The sequence below is a fragment of the Chiloscyllium punctatum genome, unplaced genomic scaffold (assembly GCF_047496795.1).
Source record: "Chiloscyllium punctatum isolate Juve2018m unplaced genomic scaffold, sChiPun1.3 scaffold_599, whole genome shotgun sequence".
In the NCBI taxonomy this organism is placed as follows: Eukaryota; Metazoa; Chordata; class Chondrichthyes; order Orectolobiformes; family Hemiscylliidae; genus Chiloscyllium; species Chiloscyllium punctatum.
Window position 1 is genome coordinate 50,001 of NW_027310333.1, and position 7,366 is coordinate 57,366.

At 62.6% G+C, this 7,366-nt stretch overlaps 1 long non-coding RNA gene across 1 annotated transcript; it reads right to left on the bottom strand.

The window, feature by feature from the left end:
• Nucleotides 1–2,974: 2,974 nt before the first annotated feature.
• On the bottom strand, nt 2,975–7,366 carry LOC140473429 (uncharacterized). The gene is made up of 3 exons (XR_011958331.1): nt 7,297–7,366; nt 6,207–6,263; nt 2,975–3,437 (listed from the first exon to the last, which is right to left on the bottom strand). It is a non-coding gene; the product is annotated as an uncharacterized lncRNA (long non-coding RNA).

Genomic DNA, 7,366 nt, shown 5'->3' on the forward strand with positions numbered 1-7,366 from the left:
AGCTCCCTCTACACTGTCCCCACCAACCCAGGGACAGGGACAGCAGGGGGTTAGATACAGAGTAAAGCTCCCTCTACACTGACCCCCCCCCCCCCATCCCAGGGACATGGACAGCACCGGGTTAGATACAGAGTAAAGCTCCCTCTACACTGACCCCACCAACCCAGGGACAGGGGACAACATGGGGTTAGATACAGAGTAAAGCTCCCTCTGCACTGTCCCCCATCATCAAACATTCCCAACGACAGAATGAGTCAGATCATTTAACACTGTGGACGCAGAGAGAGAAACACGGACAGCGATCGCTGGAGAAACTCGGCAGGTCTGTCAGCATCCGCGGAGAGAGGACAACAGCGTTAACATCTGCGAATCCGATATGAAGCTCTGCTGTCATAACAAAACCCTTCAAACAGTTTCCAACCGATAGACTGGACCAAACAGGTTCAGGAAGATGGCCCCATTCCCCATCAGTCAGTCAGAGCGGATTGGTCAACTTGATTCGAATGTGACATGTTTTATTTGTCAAGAAATGTTCAAAAAGTGCACATGCATTCACAGGCCTCACCACGTCTGTCTGCCCAGTCAGAGTCTATTGTCCCCCGATTCTGTGAGTGACAGAACGTGCCGGGCGTTCTGAGTTCCAATGAGGGTGTGAACCACACACACGAGGCCTCGAACCGCAAGGAGTTGGCAGTCCGACAGTTCCTGAACCGTCCCAAACTCCCCGGGCCTCCACGGAAAGGCTTCAAGACTCCCCTCGCAACCTCGTCGGGCCTGCACGGAAAGGCTTCAAGACTCCCTCGCAAACTCGTCGGGCCTGCACGGAAAGGCTTCAAGACTCCCCTCGCAAACTCGTCGGGCCTGCACGGAAAGGCTTCAAGACTCCCCTCGCAAACTCGTCGGGCCTGCACGGAAAGGCTTCAAGACCTCCCCTCGCAAACTCGTCGGGCCTGCACGGAAAGGCTTCCTTTTTTTCACCTCCCCGGCCTCAGCCTCCACGGGGACCGGGATTTGGATCACACGGACAGTTGGCCCGTTACCGTGGATGCAGGCCGACAGGTTCCAGGCTTCAGGCCCACGGAAGGCCGCAGGCCCCCCCCCCCCCCCAGGGCTTCGAGTGGGTGGCCGTGTCGCAGGGCCGGGGCCCTGACGGAGTGATCGCTGTTCTGCTGAGGCGTCATGGGAGATTTAACAGGACGTTGTTCCCCTCCTCCTGGGGGGCAGGGGGGTGAGGTCACTGCTCGGATAGAGGTAAGCCACGAAACTTAATCTGAAAGATGGCACTCCTGAAAACAGTTGACGGCCATTTTCCAGTCCTCCAGAGCGATAGAGGTCCTGCAAGAGCGAGATGAGAGATTGAACTCCACTCCGACAGCACACAAGGACATTCAGCCCGTTTGTCCCATTTCCCATTCCACCCCCCACTCCCTGTAGGAGTGAGTCCCCATTCTCCCCCCCACTCCCTGTGGGAGTGAGTCCCCCATTCTTCCCCCCACTCCGCGTGGGGACAAGTCTGGTTCTGTATAACACTTGGAGGAATGCAGAGATATTGGAGGGTCATAGGAGGTGACAGAGAGAGGGAGGGGATGTAGGGGACTGGAGGGGGTGACAGAGATAGGGAGGGGGTGTAGGGGCTGGAGGGGGCGACAGAGATAGGGAGGGGGTGTAGGGGCTGGAGGAGGGTGACAGAGATAGGGAGGGGGTGTAGGGGGCTGGAGGGGGTGACAGAGATAGGGAGGGGGTGTAGGGGGCTGGAGGGGGTGACAGAGATAGGGAGGGGGGTGTAGGGGCTGGAGGGGGTGACAGAGATAGGGAGGGGGGTGTAGGGGGTGGAGGGGGTGATAGGGAGGGGGTTTAGGGGTCTGGAGGGGGTGACAGAGATAGGGAGGGGGTGTAGGGGGTGGAGGGGGTGATAGGGAGGGGGTGTAGGGGGCTGGAGGGGGGTGACAGAGATAGGGAGGGGGTGTAGGGGGCTGGAGGGGGTGACAGAGAGAGGGAGGGGGTGTAGGGGGCTGGAGGGGGTGACAGAGATAGGGAGGGGGTGTAGGGGCTGGAGGAGGTGACAGAGATAGGGAGGGCATGTAGGGGGCTGGAGGGGGTGACAGAGATAGGGAGGGCATGTAGGGGGCTGGAGGGGGTGACACAGATAGGGAGGAGGTGTAGGGGCTGGAGGGGGGTGTCAGAGATAGGGAGGGGTGAAGGGGCTGGAGGGGGTGACAGAGATAGGGAGGGGGTGTAGGGGGCCGGAGGGGGTGACAGAGATAGGGAGGGGGTGTAGGGGGCTGGAGGGGGTGACAGAGAGAGGGAGGGGGTGTAGGGGCTGGAGGGGGTGACAGAGATGGGGGGGATGTAGGGGGCTGGATGGGGTGACAGAGATAGGGAGAGTTTAGGGGGCTGGAGGGGGGTGACAGAGATAGGGAGGGGGTGTAGGGGGCTGGAGGGGGGTGACCGAGATAGGGAGGGGGTGTAGGGGGCTGGAGGGGGTGACAGAGATAGGGAGGGGGGTGTAGGGGCTGGAGGGAGAGATGGAGATAGGGAGGGGGTGTAGGGGCTGGAGGAGGTGACAGAGATAGGGAGGGGGTGTAGGGGGCTGGAGGGGGTGACAGAGATAGGGAGGGGGTGTAGGGGGCTGGAGGGGGTGACAGAGATAGGGAGGGGGTGTCGGGGGCTGGAGGGGGTGACAGAGATAGGGAGGGGGGTGTAGGGGACTGGAGGGGGTGACAGAGATAGGGAGGGGGTGTAGGGGCTGGAGGGGGTGACAGAGATAGGGAGGGGGTGTAGGGGCTGGAGGGGGTGACAGAGATAGGGAGGGGGTGTAGGGGTTACGTACCTGCCCCCCCCCCTGAGGAAGGTTGGCCTCTGGATCCAGGTGAGCGGCCTTCGGGCCCTGAGATGGGTTCGACCTTGAAACACGGCGAGCGACATCCGTTGGAGATGACGGTCACTGTCCCCCCCCCACCCCGCACCCCCCATCCCCAGCCCTGACTGTGGTGCCAACCGAGTGTAGACACCATCCCCTGAGAAAAAGAGAGAGAGAGAGAGAGAGAGAGGGGAAGGGAGGGAGGGAGATGGAGAGAGAGAGATAGAGAAAGAGAGAGGGAGAGACGGGTGCGAAAAAAATGTCTGTCTCGATGTCAACTGTAGGCCCGAAGCCTGGGCCTTGGATTTGGAGTTGACCGTTTCGGGATTATCTGGGTTCCACACGGCGATAGAAACAAATAAATAGACTGTTTGTATTTGGGAACAGAATCAAATTCAGAAATGGTCGCTCTCCCTCTCTCTCTCTCTCTCTTTCGCCAACTTCAGGGAGGGAATCTAAGCCCCTGGGAGGGCCTGAATCCACCAGGGGATGGAACTCAACAGGAGGCACAGGAGGTAGGTAGCAGCTCGGAGCTGGATGTTTGACCCTCTGTTTCGCACCCTCGCTTTCGAGGCATCTGCAGGGGGCGGGAGGGGAGGGGTGGAAAGGACACAAAATCGATGGTTAGCTCGCTCCCTCAGCACTGACCCTCCCACAGCGCCCGCTCCCTCAGCGCTGACCCTCCCACAGTGCCCACTCCCTCAGCGCTGACCCTCCCACAGTGCCCACTCCCTCAGCGCTGACCCTCCCACAGCCCCCGCTCCCTCAGCACTGACCCTCCGACAGTGCCCACTCCCTCAGCACTGACCCTCCGACAGCGCCCGCTCCCTCAGCACTGACCCTCCGACAGCGCCCGCTCCCTCAGCACTGACCCTCCGACAGCGCCCGCTCCCTCAGCACTGTCCCTCCGACAGTGCCCACTCCCTCAGCACTGACCCCTCCGACAGCGCCCGCTCCCTCAGCACTGACCCTCCGACAGGGCCCGCTCCCTCAGCACTGACCCTCCCACAGCGCCCGCTCCCTCAGCACTGACCCTCCGACAGCGCCCGCTCCCTCAGCACTGACCCTCCCACAGCACCCGCTCCCTCAGCACTGACCCTCCCACAGCACCCGCTCCCTCAGCACTGACCCTCCCACAGCACCCGCTCCCTCAGCACTGACCCTCCCACAGCGCCCGCTCCCTCAGCACTGACCCTCCCACAGCGCCCGCTCCCTCAGCACTGACCCTCCCACAGTGTCCGCTCCCTCAGCACTGACCCTCCCACAGTGTCCACTCCCTCAGCACTGACCCTCCCACAGTGTCCCACTCCCTCAGCACTGACCCTCCGACAGCGCCCGCTCCCTCAGCACTGACCCTCCGACAGCGCCCACTCCCTCAGCACTGACCCTCCGACAGTGCCCCGCTCCCTCAGCACTGACCCTCCGACAGCTCCCACTCCCTCAGCACTGACCCTCCGACAGCGCCCGCTCCCTCAGCACTGACCCTCCCACAGCGCCCCCTCCCTCAGCGCTGACCCTCCGACAGCGCCCGCTCCCTCAGCGCTGACCCTCCCACAGTGTCCACTCCCTCAGCACTGACCCTCCCATAGCGCCCACTCCCTCAGCACTGACCCTCCCACAGCGTCCGCTCCCTCAGCACTGACCCTCCCACAGCGCCCACTCCCTCAGCACTGACCCTCCGACAGTGCCCACTCCCTCAGCACTGACCCTCCGACACAGCCTGCTCCCTCAGCGCTGACCCTCCCACAGCGCCCGCTCCCTCAGCACTGACCCTCCGACAGTGCCCACTCCCTCAGCACTGACCCTCCGATAGTGCCCACTCCCTCAGCACTGACCCTCCCACAGCGCCCACTCCCTCAGTACTGACTCTCCAACAGCACCCGCTCCTCAGCACTGACCCTCCGATAGTGCCCACTCCCTCAGCACTGACCCTCCCACAGCGCCCACTCCCTCAGCACTGACCCTCCGACAGCGCCCGCTCCCTCAGCACTGACCCTCCAACAGCGCCTGCTCCCTCAGCACTGACCCTCCGACAGTGCCCACTCCCTCAGCACTGACCCTCCGACAGTGCCCGCTCCCTCAGCACTGACCCTCCGACAGCGCCCTCCCTCAGCACTGACCCTCCGACAGCGCCCATTCCCTCAGCACTGACCCTCCCTCAGTGCCCACTCCCTCAGCACTGACCCTCCAACAGTGCCCACTCCCTCAGCACTGACCCTCTGACAGTGCCCGCTCCCTCAGCACTGACCCTCTGACAGCGCCCACTCCCCTCAGCACTGACCCTCCCACAGTGCCCACTCCTCAGCACTGACCCTCCGACAGTGCCCACTCCCTCAGCACTGACCCTCCAAAAGCGTGTCAGCCTCCGGACGACAGGCCCAAGAACATTCCGGCCCTCAGGCATCACGGGCCTGAACAGGCCTCTGCCCCCTTGCCATGAAGAACCCTATATCTCGGCCGTAATTGAGGCCCCGTCACAGAGTTCGGTGCCCCTGGTGGAGTTCCTTCCAGGCTTCGGGCCTACCGACAGATGTCTGACTCATTCAAGATGGTGGAGGGGGAACGCGGGGAAGGAGAGGCCTAAATCTTACCGTCATCCTGCGTCGCGCAGGATGACGGTGGGAGGGTCGCGCCCAACACTGGACTGGTCCCCGTTTGCCGTCCCCTCGATAATCTCAAACGCACCGGAGGAATGTGGAACAGGAGGTGGGGGGCCTAACAGTTTGTCCGCTGGCCCCTGTTGACCCAGAGACCCGGGTTCGATTCCCGCAGATGGCCAGCACTGCCCGAGAAACCCGCCAACTTCCTCTCGGGCCGGAAGCGGCCATTTTGACATGGACCTGGCCTACACGTGGACTCCAGACCCGCAGCCAACGGGGCGAGAAAGACTGTGGACGGCCACATCACGTGAACGGGTGGGGCAAGGTCGAGAGGGAGACCGAGAGAGAGAGAGAGAGAGAGAGAGAGAGACAGGGCCCACTCTGTTGAATAAATGGGGGCACCACCCAGGGTGATTCGTCCCGTCCTCCTCCTCCTCCATCTAGACTTGTGGGCGTATCACGGAGCCACCCGTCAGGAGGCTGGGCCTGCGCTGACCAGGCCACAGGAGCGGGGCCCTGTCCTCCAAAGACGCCAAGTGCAAAATGGCCGCCAGAGCGGACGCCAACAGCAAAATGGCCACCAACACTAGAGTCAACCGGGCCTTCGCATAGCGCCTCGAACTCGGGGAGAGGGGTGGGGCTGTCGTTGCTCTGGGGCAGGTTGCGAGGGAGGGGAGGGAGGGGGAAGGTGGTGTTCGGGGTCGAAATGGGGCTGGTTTGGGTGGAGAAGGGGTTGGCGCGATCACCTTGTTGAACGCCCTCCTCGGTGTGAGATCTCTGAGACTTGGTGGTCGGCCTCACAGCTGAAACGACAAGGGGCCCCGTTAACGAATACACACGGCACCCTCCCATATCATTCCCCCTTCTCTGTCACTCCCACGAACCCTCTACACCCCCCTCCCTATCTCTGTCACTCCCCCGAACCCTCTACACCCCCTCCCTATCTCTGTCACTCCCCCGAACCCCCTACACCCCCTCCCTATCTCTGTCACCCTCCTCCAACCCCCTACACCCCCCTCCCTATCTCTGTCACTCCCCCGAACCCTCTACAAACCCCCTCCCTATCTCTGTCACTCCCCCGAACCCTCTACACCCCCCTCCCTATCTCTGTCCACCCCCTCCAGTCCCCTACACCCCCTCCCTATCTCTGTCACCCCCTCCAGCCCCCTCCACCCCCTCCCTATCTCTGTCACCCCCTCCAGCCCCCTACACCCCCTCCCTACCTCTGTCACCCCTCCAGCCCCCTACACCCCCTCCCTATCTCTGTCACTCCCTCCAGCCCCCTACACCCCCCTCCCTATCTCTGTCACTCCCTCCAGCCCCCGACACCCCCTCCCTATCTCTGTCACCCCCTCCAGCCCCTACACCCCCTCCCTATCTCTGTCACCCCCCTCCAGCCCCCTACACCCCCTCCCCTATCTCTGTCACCCCCTCCAGCCCCCTACACCCCCTCCCTATCTCTGTCACCCCCTCCAGCCCCCTACACCCCCTCCCTATCTCTATCACCCCCTCCAGCCCCCTACACTCCTGTTTCTCCAGTGTTGGGGGGGGTCTCGGTCGCACTGACTGTAGGGGAGGTGCAGTCTGCGCTCAGGTACCTCCTCCCTCACCACTCTCCACTCTCTCTGTCTCTCTCTCTCTCTCTCTCTCTCTCACTTTCTCTCTCTCTCATTGTGCGGATCAGTCCCTTGCCCAGATGTTTACACGCCTCACTGTTCCCGACCCTCCCATCATGCTTCAGCACGCCCTTGCACCCCTCCACCCCCCGCAGAGGTGCCACATAAATGCAGCTTCTCGTTGTTGTCGGTGCAGGGGGGGTGGGGGGTGCTGACTCACTCGGCTCACAGCACACAGACACCTGGAGACGCTGGCACCTATCCCTCAGGTCTTGGATCGGGATCGCTGC